This window comes from Tribolium castaneum, chromosome 2, assembly GCF_031307605.1.
Source record: "Tribolium castaneum strain GA2 chromosome 2, icTriCast1.1, whole genome shotgun sequence".
Classification (NCBI taxonomy): Eukaryota; Metazoa; Arthropoda; class Insecta; order Coleoptera; family Tenebrionidae; genus Tribolium; species Tribolium castaneum.
In genome coordinates this window covers 8,280,505-8,300,000 of record NC_087395.1, presented here as the reverse complement: position 1 = coordinate 8,300,000, position 19,496 = coordinate 8,280,505, and positions in this window count along the sequence as shown.

The following is a 19,496-nucleotide window of genomic DNA, read 5'->3' as shown; positions in this document are numbered from 1 at the left end:
TCCTACAAGAAAAATGCAAATAACGATTTTGTAGTAAATTTTATCAGCTTTAATTTTGAAAAAAAGATAAAAATTGATAGGAGTAACAGTTTTCGAGATATAAGCAAAAAACCAATAAGAAAACTGTAACTGTTACTGAACAAAAATGTAATTCAGTTTTCAATGTTTAAGACGATGACGAAAATGCAGCATTTACAAACGACATTAAGACTTCAGTGACCTATATGTCACCTCTTTTTTCTTCTAATAAAGTATTGGACCCAATAAATTAAGTGTATTTTAAATCACAAGACATTTTCTGTTGAAGCACTTTTTTTTTAATTTTAATTATTTTCAAACTTATATCTCGCTTATGGTTAGTCCTACATGAAAAATGCAAATAACTATTTTGTAGAAAATTTTATCAGTTTAATTTTAGTAAAAAGATAAAAATTGATAGGAGTAACTGTTTTCGAGATTTAAGCAAGAAACCAAAAAACTGTTACCTTAATTAAGCGCTTGCCAACTAAATTAAGTGTATTTTAAATCACAAGGCATTTTCTGTTAAAGCACTTTTTTTTAAATATTAATTATTTTCAAACTTATATCTCGCTTATGGTTAGTCCTACATGAAAAATGCAAACTACTATTTTGTAGGAAATTTTATCAGCTTTAATTTTAGTAAAAAGATAATAAAAATTGATTGGAGTAACTGTTTTCGAGATATAAGCAAGAAACCAAAAAACTGTTACCTTAATTAAGCGTTTGCATATAAGCAAATTTAGTACTTTTAGTATTATTATTATTAAATGCAAAAAAAATGCAAAAAACTATTTTGTAGGAAATTTTATCAGTTTTAATTTGAAAGAAAGATAAAAATTGATAGGAGTAAATGTTTTCGAGATATAAGCAAAAAACCAAAGTGAAAACTGTAACAGTTACTGAACAAAAATGTAATTTAGTTTTCAATGTTTAAGACGAAGACGAAAATGCAGCATTTACTGTCACCTCTTTTGTCTACTAATTAAGTATTGGACCCAATAAATTAAGTGTATTTTAAATCACAAAACATTTTCTGTTAAAGCACATTTTTTTTTAATTATTAATTATTTTTAAACTTATATCTCGTTTATGGTTAGTTCTACATGAAAAATGCAAATAACTATTTTGTAGGAAATTTTATCAGCTTTAATTTTAGTGAAAAGGTAAAAATTAATAGGAGTAATTGTTTTCGAGATATAAGCAAGAAACTGTTACCTTAATTAAGCGCTTGCATATAAACAAATTTAGTAATATTATTATTATTATTATTAATGTTATTGTTATTAATATGACGACTAAAAACGACTCTCAAGACTTTGGTGACTTTTATGTCTTTTCCTTTTTCCTCAAGTAAAGTGTTAGACAAAATTAATTTAGTTTAATTTCAGTATTTCAAACATTTTATTTTAAAGCAAATTTTTGTTAAATATTATTTATATCTATCTCTATAACTCGCTTATGCTTGGTCCTACAAGAAAAATACAAATAACTATTTTGTAGGAAATTTTATCAGCTTTAATTTTAGTAAAAAGATAAAAATTGATAGGAGTAACTGTTTTCGAGATATAAGCAAGAAACCAAAAAACTGTTACCTTAATAAAGCGCTTGCATATAAGCAAATTTAGTACTATTAGTATTATTATTATTAATGTTATTGTTATTAATATGACGACTAAAAACCACTCTCAAAACTTTGGTGACTTTTATGTATTCTCCTTTTTCCTCAACTAAAGTGTTAGTCTTAATTAATTTAGTTTAATTTCGGTTTTTCAAACATTTTATTTTAAAGCAAATTTTTGTTAAAGATTATTTATATCCAACTCTATACCTCGCTTATGGTTGGTCCTACAAAAAAAATGCCAATAACTATTTTGTAGGAAATTTTATCAGCTTTGATTTTGAAAGAAAGATAAAAATTGATAGGAATAACTGTTTTCGAGATATAAGCAAAAAACCAATAAGAAAACTGTAACTGTTACTAAACAAAAATGTAATTCAGTATTCAATGTTTGAGACAAAGACGAAAATGCAGCATTTAAAATCGACTCTGAAGACTTCAGTGACTTTTATGTCACCTCCTTTTTCTTCTAATAATGTATTGGACCCATTAAATTAAGTGTATTTTAAATCACAAGACATTTTCTGTTAAAGCACTTTTTTTTTAAATATTAATTATTTTCAAACTTATATCTCGCTTATGGTTAGTCCTACATAAAAAATGCAAATAACTATTTTGTAGGAAATTTTATCAGCTTTAATTTTGAAAGAAAGATAAAAATTGATAGTAGTAATTGTTTTTGAGATATAAGCAAAAAACTAAAGTAAAAACTGTTACAGTTACTGAACAAAAATGTAATTCAGTTTTCAATGTTTGAGACGAAGACGAAAATGCAGCATTTAAAAACGACTCTGAAGACTTCAGCGACTTTTATGTCACCTCCTTATTCTTCTAATAAAGTATTGGACCCAATAAATTAAGTGTATTTTAAATCACAAGACATTTTCTGTTAAAGCACTTTTTTTTAAATATTAATAATTTTCAAACTTACATCTCGCTTATGGTTAGTCCTACATGAAAAATGCAAATAACTATTTTGTAGAAAATTTTATCAGCTTTAATTTTGATAGAAAGATAAAAATTGATAGTAGTAATTGTTTTCGAGATATAAGCAAAAAACTAAAGTAAAAACTGTTACAGTTACTGAACAAAAATGTAATTCAGTTTTCAATGTTTGAGACGAAGACGAAAATGCAGCATTTAAAAACGACTCTGAAGACTTCAGCGACTTTTATGTCACCTCCTTATTCTTCTAATAAAGTATTGGACCCAATAAATTAAGTGTATTTTAAATCACAAGACATTTTCTGTTAAAGCACTTTTTTTTAAATATTAATAATTTTCAAACTTACATCTCGCTTATGGTTAGTCCTACATGAAAAATGCAAATAACTATTTTGTAGGAAATTTTATCAGCTTTAATTTTAGTAAACAGATAAAAATTGATAGGAGTAACTGTTTTCGAGATATAAGCAAGAAACCAAAAAACTGTTACCTTAATAAAGCGCTTGCATATAAGCAAATTTAGTACTATTAGTATTATTATTATTAATGTTATTGTTATTAATATGACGACTAAAAACGACTCTGAAGACTTTGGTGACTTTTATGTCTTCTCCTTTTTCCTATACTAAAGTGTTAGACACAATTAATTTAGTTTAATTTCAGTATTTCAAACATTTTATTTTAAAGCAAATTTTTGTTAAATATTATTTATATCTATCTCTATAACTCGCTTATGCTTGGTCCTACAAGAAAAATACAAATAACTATTTTGTAGGAAATTTTATCAGCTTTAATTTTAGTAAAAAGATAAAAATTGATAGGAGTAACTGTTTTCGAGATATAAGCAAGAAACCAAAAAACTGTTACCTTAATAAAGCGCTTGCATATAAGCAAATTTAGTACTATTAGTATTATTATTATTAATGTTATTGTTATTAATATGACGACTAAAAACCACTCTCAAAACTTTGGTGACTTTTATGTCTTCTCCTTTTTCCTCAACTAAAGTGTTAGTCTTAATTAATTTAGTTTAATTTCGGTTTTTCAAACATTTTATTTTAAAGCAAATTTTTGTTAAAGATTATTTATATCCAACTCTATACCTCGCTTATGGTTGGTCCTACAAAAAAAATGCCAATAACTATTTTGTAAGAAATTTTATCAGCTTTGATTTTAAAAGAAAGATAAAAATTGATAGGAATAACTGTTTTCGAGATATAAGCAAAAAACCAATAAGAAAACTGTAACTGTTACTAAACAAAAATGTAATTCAGTATTCAATGTTTGAGACAAAGACGAAAATGCAGCATTTAAAATCGACTCTGAAGACTTCAGTGACTTTTATGTCACCTCCTTTTTCTTCTAATAATGTATTGGACCCAATAAATTAAGTGTATTTTAAATCACAAGACATTTTCTGTTTAAGCACTTTTTTTTAAATATTGATAATTTTCAAACTTACATCTCGCTTATGGTTAGTCCTACATGAAAAATGCAAATAACTATTTTGTAGGAAATTTTATCAGCTTTAATTTTAGTAAACAGATAAAAATTGATAGGAGTAACTGTTTTCGAGATATAAGCAAGAAACCAAAAAACTGTTACCTTAATAAAGCGCTTGCATATAAGCAAATTTAGTACTATTAGTATTATTATTATTAATGTTATTGTTATTAATATGACGACTAAAAACGACTCTGAAGACTTTGGTGACTTTTATGTCTTCTCCTTTTTCCTATACTAAAGTGTTAGACACAATTAATTTAGTTTAATTTCAGTATTTCAAACATTTTATTTTAAAGCAAATTTTTGTTAAATATTATTTATATCTATCTCTATAACTCGCTTATGCTTGGTCTTACAAGAAAAATACAAATAACTATTTTGTAGGAATTTTTATCAGCTTTAATTTTAGTAAAAAGATAAAAATTGATAGGAGTAACTGTTTTCGAGATATAAGCAAGAAACCAAAAATCTGTTACCTTAATAAAGCGCTTGCATATAAGCAAATTTAGTACTATTAGTATTATTATTATTAATGTTATTGTTATTAATATGACGACTAAAAACGACTCTCAAGACTTTGGTGACTTTTATGTCTTCTCCTTTTTCCTCAACTAAAGTGTTAGTTTTAATTAATTTAGTTTAATTTCGGTTTTTCAAACATTTTATTTTAAAGCAAATTTTTGTTAAAGATTATTTATATCCAACTCTATAACTCGCTTATGGTTAGTTCTACAAAAAAATGCCAATAACTATTTTGTAGGAAATTTTATCAGCTTTGATTTTGAAAGAAAGATAAAAATTGATAGGAGTAACTGTTTTCGAGATATAAGCAAAAAACCAATAAGAAAACTGTAACTGTTACTAAACAAAAATGTAATTCAGTTTTCAATGTTTGAGACATAGACGAAAATGCAGCATTTAAAATCGACTCTGAAGACTTCAGTGACTTTTATGTCACCTCCTTTTTCTTCTAATAAAGTATTGGACCCATTAAATTAAGTGTATTTTAAATCACAAGACATTTTCTGTTAAAGCACGTTTTTTTTAAATATTAATTATTTTCAAACTTATATCTCGCTTATGGTTAGTCCTACATGAAAAATGCAAATTACTATTTTGTAGGAAATTTTATCAGCTTTAATTTTAGTAAAAAGATAAAAATTGATAGGAGTAACTGTTTTCGAGATATAAGCAAGAAACCAAAAAACTGTTACCTTAATTAAGCGCTTGCATATAAGCAAATTTAGTACTAAAAACAACTCTGAAGACTTTGGTGATTTTTATGTCTTCTCCTTTTTCCTCTACTAAAGTGTTAGACCCAATTAATTTACTTTAATATCGGTTTTTCAAACATTTTATTTTAAAGCAAATTTTTGTTAAAGATTATTTATATCCAACTCTATAACTCGCTTATGGTTGGTCTTACAAAAGAAATGCAAATAACTATTTTGTTGGAAATTTTATCAGCTTTAATTTTGAAAGAAAGATAAAAATTGATAGGAGTAATTGTTTTCGAGATATAAGCAAAAAACCAAAGTGAAAACTGTTACAGTTACTGAACAAAAATGTAATTCAGTTTTCAATGTTTGAGACGAAGACGAAAATGCAGCATTTAAAAACGACTCTGAAGACTTCAGTGACTTTTATGTCACCTCCTTTTTCTTCTAATAGAGTATTGGTCCCAATAAATTAAGTGTATTTTAAATCACAAGACATTTTCTGTTAAAGCACTTTTTTTTTAAATATTAATTATTTTCAAACTTCTATCTCGCTTATGGTTAGTCCTACATAAAAAATGCAAATAACTATTTTGTAGGAAATTTTATCAGCTTTAATTTTAGTAAAAAGATAAAAATTGATAGGAGTAACTGTTTTCGAGATATAAGCAAGAAACTGTTACCTTAATTAAGCGCTTGCATATAAGCAAATTTAGTAATATTAGTATTATTATTATTAATGTTATTGTTATTAATATGACGACTAAAGACAACTCTAAGACTTTTGTGACTTTTATGTCTTCTCCTTTTTCCTCTACTAAAGTGTTAGACACAATTAATTTAGTTTAATTTCAGTTTTTCACCAAAGTCTTCAGAGTCGTTTTTAGTCGTCATATTAATAACAATAACATTAATAATAATAATACTAATAGTACTAAATTTGCTTATATGCAAGCGCTTTATTAAGGTAACAGTTTTTTGGTTTCTTGCTTATATCTCGAAAACAGTTACTCCTATCAATTTTTATCTGTTTACTAAAATTAAAGCTGATAAAATTTCCTACAAAATAGTTATTTGCATTTTTCATGTAGGACTAACCATAAGCGAGATGTAAGTTTGAAAATTATTAATATTTAAAAAAAAGTGCTTTAACAGAAAATGTCTTGTGATTTAAAATACACTTAATTTATTGGGTCCAATACTTTATTAGAAGAATAAGGAGGTGACATAAAAGTCGCTGAAGTCTTCAGAGTCGTTTTTAAATGCTGCATTTTCGTCTTCGTCTCAAACATTGAAAACTGAATTACATTTTTGTTCAGTAACTGTAACAGTTTTTACTTTAGTTTTTTGCTTATATCTCGAAAACAATTACTACTATCAATTTTTATCTTTCTATCAAAATTAAAGCTGATAAAATTTTCTACAAAATAGTTATTTGCATTTTTCATGTAGGACTAACCATAAGCGAGATGTAAGTTTGAAAATTATTAATATTTAAAAAAAAGTGCTTTAACAGAAAATGTCTTGTGATTTAAAATACACTTAATTTATTGGGTCCAATACTTTATTAGAAGAATAAGGAGGTGACATAAAAGTCGCTGAAGTCTTCAGAGTCGTTTTTAAATGCTGCATTTTCGTCTTCGTCTCAAACATTGAAAACTGAATTACATTTTTGTTCAGTAACTGTAACAGTTTTTACTTTAGTTTTTTGCTTATATCTCAAAAACAATTACTACTATCAATTTTTATCTTTCTTTCAAAATTAAAGCTGATAAAATTTCCTACAAAATAGTTATTTGCATTTTTTATGTAGGACTAACCATAAGCGAGATATAAGTTTGAAAATAATTAATATTTAAAAAAAAAGTGCTTTAACAGAAAATGTCTTGTGATTTAAAATACACTTAATTTAATGGGTCCAATACATTATTAGAAGAAAAAGGAGGTGACATAAAAGTCACTGAAGTCTTCAGAGTCGATTTTAAATGCTGCATTTTCGTCTTTGTCTCAAACATTGAATACTGAATTACATTTTTGTTTAGTAACAGTTACAGTTTTCTTATTGGTTTTTTGCTTATATCTCGAAAACAGTTATTCCTATCAATTTTTATCTTTCTTTCAAAATCAAAGCTGATAAAATTTCCTACAAAATAGTTATTGGCATTTTTTTTGTAGGACCAACCATAAGCGAGGTATAGAGTTGGATATAAATAATCTTTAACAAAAATTTGCTTTAAAATAAAATGTTTGAAAAACCGAAATTAAACTAAATTAATTAAGACTAACACTTTAGTTGAGGAAAAAGGAGAATACATAAAAGTCACCAAAGTTTTGAGAGTGGTTTTTAGTCGTCATATTAATAACAATAACATTAATAATAATAATACTAATAGTACTAAATTTGCTTATATGCAAGCGCTTTATTAAGGTAACAGTTTTTTGGTTTCTTGCTTATATCTCGAAAACAGTTACTCCTATCAATTTTTATCTTTTTACTAAAATTAAAGCTGATAAAATTTCCTACAAAATAGTTATTTGTATTTTTCTTGTAGGACCAAGCATAAGCGAGTTATAGAGATAGATATAAATAATATTTAACAAAAATTTGCTTTAAAATAAAATGTTTGAAATACTGAAATTAAACTAAATTAATTTTGTCTAACACTTTACTTGAGGAAAAAGGAAAAGACATAAAAGTCACCAAAGTCTTGAGAGTCGTTTTTAGTCGTCATATTAATAACAATAACATTAATAATAATAATAATAATATTACTAAATTTGTTTATATGCAAGCGCTTAATTAAGGTAACAGTTTCTTGCTTATATCTCGAAAACAATTACTCCTATTAATTTTTACCTTTTCACTAAAATTAAAGCTGATAAAATTTCCTACAAAATAGTTATTTGCATTTTTCATGTAGAACTAACCATAAACGAGATATAAGTTTAAAAATAATTAATAATTAAAAAAAAATGTGCTTTAACAGAAAATGTCTTGTGATTTAAAATACACTTAATTTATTGGGTCCAATACTTAATTAGTAGACAAAAGAGGTGACAGTAAATGCTGCATTTTCGTCTTCGTCTTAAACATTGAAAACTAAATTACATTTTTGTTCAGTAACTGTTACAGTTTTCACTTTGGTTTTTTGCTTATATCTCGAAAACATTTACTCCTATCAATTTTTATCTTTCTTTCAAATTAAAACTGATAAAATTTCCTACAAAATAGTTTTTTGCATTTTTTTTGCATTTAATAATAATAATACTAAAAGTACTAAATTTGCTTATATGCAAACGCTTAATTAAGGTAACAGTTTTTTGGTTTCTTGCTTATATCTCGAAAACAGTTACTCCAATCAATTTTTATTATCTTTTTACTAAAATTAAAGCTGATAAAATTTCCTACAAAATAGTAGTTTGCATTTTTCATGTAGGACTAACCATAAGCGAGATATAAGTTTGAAAATAATTAATATTTAAAAAAAAGTGCTTTAACAGAAAATGCCTTGTGATTTAAAATACACTTAATTTAGTTGGCAAGCGCTTAATTAAGGTAACAGTTTTTTGGTTTCTTGCTTAAATCTCGAAAACAGTTACTCCTATCAATTTTTATCTTTTTACTAAAATTAAACTGATAAAATTTTCTACAAAATAGTTATTTGCATTTTTCATGTAGGACTAACCATAAGCGAGATATAAGTTTGAAAATAATTAAAATTAAAAAAAAAGTGCTTCAACAGAAAATGTCTTGTGATTTAAAATACACTTAATTTATTGGGTCCAATACTTTATTAGAAGAAAAAAGAGGTGACATATAGGTCACTGAAGTCTTAATGTCGTTTGTAAATGCTGCATTTTCGTCATCGTCTTAAACATTGAAAACTGAATTACATTTTTGTTCAGTAACAGTTACAGTTTTCTTATTGGTTTTTTGCTTATATCTCGAAAACTGTTACTCCTATCAATTTTTATCTTTTTTTCAAAATTAAAGCTGATAAAATTTACTACAAAATCGTTATTTGCATTTTTCCTGTAGGACCAACTATAAGCGAGTTATAGAGTTGGATATAAATAATATTTAACAAAAATTTGCTTTAAAATATAATGTTTAAAAAACTGAAATTAAACTAAATTAATTGTGTCTAACACTTTAGTAGCGGAAAAAGGAGGAGACATAAAAGTCAATAAAGTCTTAGAGTTGTCTTTAGTCGTCATATTAATAACAATAACATTAATAATAACAATACTAGTAGTACTAAATTTGCTTATATGCAAGCGCTTAATTAAGGTAACAGTTTTTTTGTTTTTTGCTTATATCTCGAAAACAGTTACTCCTATCAATTTTTATCTTTCATCCAAAATTAAAGCTGATAAAATTTCCTACAAAATAGTTGTTTGCATTTTTCTTGTAGGACCAACCATAAGCGAGTTATAGAGTTGGATATAATTAATATTTAACAAAAATTTGCTTTAAAATAAAATGTTTAAAAAACTGAAATTAAACTAAATTAAACTAACACTTTAGTAGAGGAAAAAGGAGATGTCATAAAAGTCACTGAAGTTTTTAGAGTCGTTTGTAAATGCTGCATTTTCGTCATCGACGACAGTTACTGAACAAAAATGTAATTCAGTTTTCAATGTTTCAGACGAAGACGAAAATGCAGCATTTACTGTCACCTCCTTTTTCTTCTAATTAAGTATTGGACCCAATAAATTAAGTGTATTTTAAATCACAAGACATTTTTTGTTAAAACACATTTTTTTTTAATTATTAATTATTTTCAAACTTATATCTCGCTTATGGTTAGTTCTACATGAAAAATGCAAATAACTATTTTGTAGGAAATTTTATCACTTTTAATTTTGGTAAAAAGGTAAAAATTGATAGGAGTATCTGTTTTCGAGATATAAGCTAGAAACCAAAAAACTGTTACCTTAATTAAGCGCTTGCATATAAGCAAATTTAGTACTATTGGTATTATTATTATTAATGTTATTGTTATTAATATGACGACTAAAAACGACTCTGAAGACTTTAGTGACCTTTATGTCTTCTCCTTTTTCCTATACTAAAGTGTTAGACTCAATTAATTTAGTTTAATTTCGGTTTTTCAAACATTTTATTTTAAAGCAAATTTTTGTTAAAGATTATTTATATCTAACTCTATAACTCGCTTATGGTTGGTCTTACAAAAGAAATGCAAACAACTATTTTGTAGGAAATTTTATCAGCTTTAATTTTGAAAAAACGATAAAAATTGATAGGAGTAATTGTTTTCGAGATATGCAAAAAACCAAAGTAAAAACTGTTACAGTTACTGAACAAAAATGTAATTCAGTTTTCAATGTTTGAGACGAAGACGAAAATGCAGCATTTAAAAACGACTCTGAAGACTTCAGCGACTTTTATGTCACCTCCTTTTTCTTCTAATAAAGTATTGGACCCAATAAATTAAGTGTATTTTAAATCACAAGACATTTTCTGTTAAAGCACTTTTTTTTTAAATATTAATAATTTTTAAACTTATATCTCGCTTATGGTTAGTCTTACATGAAAAATGCAAACAACTATTTTGTAGAAAATTTTATCAGCTTTAATTTTAGTAAAAAGATAAAAATTGATATAAGTAACTATTTTCGAGATATAAGCAAGAAAGCAAAAAACTGTTACCTTAATTAAGCGTTTGCATGTAAGCAAATTTAGTACTATTAGTAGTATTATTATTAATGTTATTGCTATTAATATGACGACTAAAGACGACTCTGAAACCTTTAGTGACATTTATGTCTTCTCCTTTTTCCTCTACTAAAGTGTTAGACACAATTTTAAATATTAATTATTTTCATACTTATATCTCGCTTATGGTTAGTCCTACATGAGAAATGCAAATAATTATTTTGTAGGAAATTTTATCAGCTTTAATTTTGAAAGAAAGATAAAAATTGATAGGAGTAATTGTTTTCGAGATATAAGCAAAAAACCAAAGTAAAAACTGTTACAGTTACTGAACAAAAATGTAATTCAGTTTTCAATGTTTGAGAGGAAGACGAAAATGCAGCATTTAAAAACGACTCTGAAGACTTTAGTGACTTTTATGTCTCCTCCTTTTTCCTCTACTAAAGTGTTAGACACAATTAATTTAGTTTAATTTCAGTTTTTCAAACATATTATTTTAAAGCAAATTTTTGTTAAATATTAAAAACTATAAAATGGCTTAGATTGCCTAAAAACACACATCACACATGATCTTTTGCATAGAAATGAGAAAACGCTCATGTAACACACAAAATAAGCTCCATTTTTCCTTATTAAAAGTATTATTATTATTATTACTTTTGTTACTATTACTATTATTATTATTATTATTATTATTGTTATTATTATTATTATTAACTTTTGTATAGTAAATGATTTTATACCAGTTTTAAAATAAGTTATTAATTTTAGACAATTTCTTGCCTAAAAACACAGATCACAGATGATTTCTTGCATAGAAATGAGAAAACACTCATATAACACACAAAATAAGCTTCATTTTTGCTTAGAAAACTAAGCTTAATTTTATTACTATTATTATTATTTTTATTATTATTATTGTTATTATTATTATTATTATTATTATTATTATTGTTATTATTATTATTATTATTATTAATATTATTATTATTATTATTATTATTATTATTATTATTATTATTATTAAAAACCGATTTTAACTTTTGTATAGTATTGTTTTTATACCAGTTTTAAAATGAGTGATTAATTTTAGCCAATTTCTTGCCTAAAAACTATAAAATGGCTAAGATTGCCTAAAAACACTGATCACACATGATCTTTTGCATAGAAATGAGAAAACGCTCATATAACACAAAATAAGCTTTATTTTTGCTTAGAAAACTAAGCTTACTTTTATTACTACTGTTATTATTATTTTTATTATTATTATTATTATTATTATTATTATTATTATTATTATTATTATTATTATTATTATTATTATTATTATTATTATAATTATTATTATTAATATTATTATTATTAATAACCGATTATAACTTTTGTATAGTAAATGTTTTTATAACAGTTTTAAAATGAATTATTAGTTTTAGACAATTTCTTGCCTAAAAACACAGATCACAGATGATCTCTTGCATAGAAATGAGAAAACGCTCAGATAACACAAAATAAGCATCATTTTTGCTTAAAAAAACTAAGCTTTAATTTAGAAAGAAATTCATTATTATAAGTATTATTATCATTATTATTATTATTATTATTATTATTATTATTATTATTATTTTATTTATTACTATTATTATTATTATTATTATTATTATTATTATTATTATTATTATTAACTTTTGTATAGTAAATGTTTTTATACCAGTTTAAAAATGAGTTATTAATTTTAGACAATTTCTTGCCTAAAAACACAGATCACAGATGATTTCTTGCATAGAAATGAGAAAACGCTCATATAACACAAAATAAGCTTCATTTTTGCTTAGAAAACTAAGCTTACTTTTATTACTATTATTATGTTTATTATTATTATTATTATTACTATTATTAGTATTATTATTTTTATTATTATTATTATTATTATTATTATTATTATTATTATTATTATTATTATTATTATTATTATTATTATTATTGTTATTATTATTATTATTATTAAAAACTTATATTAAACAGACAGAAAACGTCGTATTCTGACACAAAAAAACGAATTACGTTATAGACTTGACGAGAACGGCGTATCTCGGACTCTTATAGGACTCTTATAGAGTCAAAAAGTATCAGTTTGGATTAAAATAAATTATTTTTGTTGACTCTCAGTCTGAATTGTTCATCAGTTCAAACAAAAACGGCTTATTTTAGACGATCTTTTGCTTTGAACAAGAAAACTTACATCGAACAGACTAAAAACGTATTAATCTGGCATAAAAGAGCAATTTATGTATCACTTTAGATAAAGGCAGCTAATCCTATTCGTTTCATTGCTTAAAATAGACAAAATTGTTAATAAATCTAACAAAAACGCTGTATTGTAGCACAAAATACTAATTACATTATAGTTTCGACGAGAATAGCTTATTTGGAATGATTCTATGCTTCCAAACGAGTAAATTTTTATTAAACAGATGCCAAACATCATGTTTTGTCCTATGATGACATTTTATATTGCAGTTTGTATTAATACAAAATATTTTCGTTGATTCTTTGTTAGAAGCAGCAAACCTAACATTAAAGAATCTGAAAACTTTGTATTCGGACACAAACCACCGAATTTTGTATCAGTTTAGACAAAAACGGTTGATTTTCGACAATATTTTGCTTTGAACAAGAAAACTTATATCAAACTGACTAAAAACGTCTTATTTTAGCATAAAACAAAAGATTTGCGTTATAGTCTTAAAGCTGATTCATGCCACAGTTTGGATAAAAACCAAATATTTTTGTTAATTCATTGTTACAAACAAGAAACCTTACATCAAAGAAACTGAACACCCCTTATTCAGGCACAGAAATTCGAATTACGTTTCAGTCTGGACAAAAACTGCTTATTTTAGACGATCTTTTGTCTTGAACACGAAAACTTACATTAAAAAGATTAAAAACGTCTTTTTCTGCCTGAAAACTGCAAATTATATATTACTCTAGATAAAAGCAATTTATCCTGATTACTCCTTTACTTAGAATAGAGTAAACTTGTATAAAACTTAATGAAAACTTCAAATTTCGTCTCAAAGAAATAATTTACGTTATAGTTTTGACCAGCACTGTTTATTTCAAACGAATTTATGATTCGAAACTAATGAACTTTTATGGGGCAGATGCAAAACCACATATTACCATATAAAGCGTTGTTTTAAAGCAAAGTATTACCTTTTGCAACAAGAAACTTCACGTCAAAGAAACTGAAAATTTCGTATCCATGCATAAATATCGAATTACGTATCAGTTTAAGCAAATACAGCTTATTTTAAACGATTCCTTGCTATAAACAAGAAAAATTTTATCAAGCATATTGAAAACGTCTTATTCTCGAAAATAAGAGCAAATTATGTATCAGTTTTAACAAAAGCGGATTACTCTGTTTGATTCTATGCTTAGAGTAGAGTAAACTACTATAAAACGTAATGAAAACTCTATATTCAAGCTCAAAAGAACTAATTACGTTATAGATTTGGCAAAAAAAAATATTTCGGACGATTACATACTTCGAAGTAAGCAAACTTTAATTGAACAAGTGCAAAAGCTAATACTTTGCTTTAAAATAACGATTTATGTGGTAATATGGTATTTTGCATCTGTCCTATAAAAGTTTACTCGTTTCGCTCCATTGAATCATTCGAAATAAATTATTTTGACACAACAACAACGAAAATAATTTGTTTTTGTTTAAACTGTAACATAAGTCGCTTTTATAAAACGAACTAAGACGATTGGCATCTGTTTAGTGAAAGTTTTCTCGTTTGGGGGCATAAAATCGTTTGAAATTGAAACTATAACGTAAATTATTTCTTTGTATCACTTTAAAGATTTGCGTTATAGTCTTGACGAGAACTGTTAATTTCAAACGATTCTATGCTTTGAAACCAGTATACTTTCACTGAACAGAGGCAAAACGTCTGATTTCGCCTTTAAAAAACGATTTATGTCACAGTTTGGATTAAAACCAATGATTTTCGTTTATTCATTGTTACAAACAAGAAACCTTACATCAAAGAAACTGAAAACCTCTTATTCAGGCCCAGAAAATCAAATTACGTTTCAGTCTAGACACAAATTGCTTATTTTAGACGACTCTTTCTTTTGAACACGAAAACTTACATTAAAAAGATTAAAAACGTCTTATTCTGGCTCAAAACTGCAAATTATGTATTACTTTGAATAAAAGCAGTTTATCCTGATTACTTCTTTGGTTAGAATAGAGCAAACTTGTATAAAACTTAATGAAAACTTTAAATTTCGTCTCAAAGAAATAATTTACGTTATAGTTTTGACCAGAACTGTTAATTTCAAACGATTTTGTCCCCAAACGAGAAAACTTTCACTAAACAAATGCCAAACGTCTTAGTTCGTTTTATAAAAGCGACTTATGATACAGTTTAAACAAAAACAAATTATTTTCGTTGTTGTTGTGTCAAAATAATTTATTTCGAATGATTCAATGGAGCGAAACGAGTATACTTTTATAGGACAGATGCAAAATACCATATTACCACATAAATCGTTATTTTAAAGCAAAGTATTAGCTTTTGCACTTGTTCAATTAAAGTTTGCTTACTTCAAAGTATGAAATCGTCCGAAATATTATTTTTTGCCAAAACTATAACGTAATTTGTTCTTTTGAGCTTGAATATAGAGTTTTCATTACGTTTTATAGTAGTTTACTCTACTCTAAGCATAGAATCAAACAGAGTAATCCGCTTTTGTTAAAACTGAAACATAATTTGCTCTTATTTTCGAGAATAAGACGTTTTCAATATGATTGATAAAATTTTTCTTGTTTATAGCAAGGAATCGTTTAAAATAAGCTGTATTTGCCTAAACTGATACGTAATTCGATATTTATGCATGGATACGAAGTTTTCAGTTTCTTTGACGTGAAATTTCTTGTTGCAAAAGGTAATACTTTGCTTTAAAACAATGCTTTGTATGGTAATATGTGGTTTTGCATCTGCCCCATAAAAGTTCATTAGTTTCGAATCATAAATTCGTTTGAAATAAACAGTGCTGGTCAAAACTATAACGTAAATTATTTCTTTGAGACGAAATTTAAAGTTTTCATTAAGTTTTATACAAGTTTGCTCTATTCTAAGCAAAGGAGTAATCAGGATAAATTGCTTTTATCAAGAGTAATATATAATTTGCAGTTTTCAGCCAGAATAAGACGTTTTTAATCTTTTTAATGTAAGTTTTCGTGTTCAAGACAAAAGATCGTCTAAAATAAGCAGTTTTTGTCTAGACTGAAACGTAATTCGAATTTCTGTACCTGAATAAGGGGTTTTCAGTTTCCTTGATGTAAGGTTTCTTGTTTGTAACAGTGAATTAACAAAAATATTTGGTTTTTATCCAAACTGTGGCGTGAATCAGCTTTAAGACTATAACGCAAATCTTTTGTTTTGTGCTAAAATAAGACGTTTTTAGTCAGTTTGATATAAGTTTTCTTGTTGAAAGCAAAATATTGTCGAAAATCAACCGTTTTTGTCTAAACTGATACAAAATTCGGTGGTTTGTGTCCGAATACAAAGTTTTCAGATTCTTTAATGTTAGGTTTGCTGCTTCTAACAAAGAATCAACGAAAATATTTTGTTTTAATACAAACTGCAATATAAAATGTCTTTATAGGACAAAACATGAAGTTTGGCATCTGTTTAATAAAAATTTACTCGTTTGGAAGCATAGAATCATTCCAAATAAGGTATTCTCGCCGAAACTATAATGTAATTAGTATTTTGTGCTAGAATACAGCGTTTTTGTTAGATTTTTTAACAATTGTCTATTTTAGGCAATGAAACGAAAAGGATTAGCTCTCTTTATCCAAAGTGATACATAAATTGCTCTTTTATGCCAGATTAATACGTTTTTAGTATATTCGATGTCAGTTTTCTTGTTCAAAGCAAAAGATCGTCTAAAATAAGCCGTTTTTGTTTGAACTGATGAACAATTCAGACTGAGAGTCAACAAAAATAATTTGTTTTAATCCAAACTGATACTTTTTGACCCTATAAGAGTCCTATAAGAGTCTGAGATACGCCGTTCTCGTCAAGTCTATAACGTAATTCGTTTTTATGTGTCAGAATACGACGTTTTCTGTCTGTTTAATATAAGTTTTTAATAATAATAATAATAACAATAACAATAACAATAATAATAATAATAATAATAATAATAATAATAATAATAATAATAATAATAATAATAATAATAATAATAATAATAATAATAATAAAAATAATAATAGTAATAAAAGTAAGCTTAGCTTTCTAAGCAAAAATGAAGCTTATTTTTGTGTTATATGAGCGTTTTCTCATTTCTATGCAAGAAATCATCTGTGATCTGTGTTTTTAGGCAAGAAATTGTCTAAAATTAATAACTCATTTTAAAACTGGTATAAAAACATTTACTATACAAAAGTTAATAATAATAATAATAATAATAATAATAATAATAATAATAATAATAATAATAATAATAATAATAATAATAATATAAATAATAATAATAATAATAATAGAAATAATAATAATAATAACAAAAATAATAATAAAAATAATAATAGTAATAAAAGTAAGCATAGTTTTCTAAGCAAAAATGAAGCTTATTTTGTGTGTTATATGAGCGTTTTCTCATTTCTATGCAAGAGATCATCTGTGATCTGTGTTTTTAGGCAAGAAATTGTCTAAAATTAATAACTCATTTTAAAACTGGTATAAAAACATTTACTATACAAAAGTTATAATCGGTTTTTAATAATAATAATAATAATAATAATAATAATAATAATAATAATAGTAATAATAATAATAAAAATAATACAAATAATAATAATATTAATAAAAATAATAATAATAGTAGTAATAAAAGTAAGCTAGGTTTTCTAAGCAAAAATGAAGCTTATTTTGTGTTATATGAGCGTTTTCTCATTTCTATGCAAAAGATAATGTGTGATCTGTGTTTTTAGGCAATCTAAGCCATTTTATAGTTTTTAGGCAAGAAATTGGCTAAAATTAATCACTCGTTTTAAAACCGATATAAAAACAATACTATACAAAAGTAATAATCTGTTTTTAATAATAATAATAATAATAATAATAGTAATAATAATAATAATAATAATAATAATAATAACAATAATAATAATAATAATAATAACAATAATATTAATAAAAATAATAATAATAGTAATAAAAGTAAGCTTAGTTTTCTAAGCAAAAATGAAGCTTATTTTGTGTGTTATATGAATGTTTTCTCATTTCTATGCAAGAAATCATCTGTGATCTGTGTTTTTAGGCAAGAAATTGACTAAAATTAATAACTCATTTTAAAACTGGTCTAAAAACATTTACTATACAAAAGTTAATAATAATAATAATAATAATAATAATAATAATAATAATAATAATAATAATAATAGTAATAGTAACAAAAGTAATAATAATAATAATACTTTTAATAAGGAAAAATGGAGCTTATTTTGTGTGTTACATGAGCGTTTTCTCATTTCTATGCAAAAGATCATGTGTGATCTGTGTTTTTAGGCAATCTAAGCCATTTTATAGTTTTTAATATTCAACAAAAATTAGCTTTAAAATAAAATGTTTGAAAAACTAAAATTAAACTAAATTAATTGTGTCTAACACTTTAGTAGAGGAAAAAGGAGGAGACATAAAAGTCACAAAAGTCTTAGAGTTGTCTTTAGTCGTCATATTAATAACAATAACATTTATAATAACAATACTAGTAGTACTAAATTTGCTTATATGCAAGCGCTTAATTAAGGTAACAGTTTTTTTGTTTTTTGCTTATATCTCGAAAACAGTTACTCCTATCAATTTTTACTTTTTCACCAAAATTAAAGGTGATAAAATTTCCTACAAAATAGTTATTTGCATTTTTCATGTAGAACTAACCATAAGCGAGATATAAGTTAAATAATTAATAATTAAAAAAAAGTGTTTTAACAGAGAATGTCTTGTGATTTAAAATACACTTAATTTATTGGGTCCAATACTTTATTAGAAGAAAAAGAAGGTGACATAAAAGTCACTGAAGTCTTCAGAGTCGTTTTTAAATGCTGCATTTTCGTCTCAAGTTTTTAGTCGTCAAATTAATAACAATAACATTAATAATAATAATACTAATATTACTAAATTTGCTTATATGCAAGCGCTTAATTAAGGTAACAGTTTCTTGCTTATATCTCGAAAACAGTTACTTTTATCAATTTTTATTTTTTTACTAAAATTAAAGCTGATAAAATTTCCTACAAAATAGTTATTTGCATTTTTCATGTAGGACTAACCATAAGCGAGATATAAGTTTGAAAATAATCAATATTTAAAAAAAAAGTGCTTTAACAGAAAATGTCTTGTGATTTAAAATACACTTAATTTATTGGGTCCAATACTTTATTAGAAGAAAAAGGAGGTGACTTAAAAGTCGCTGAAGT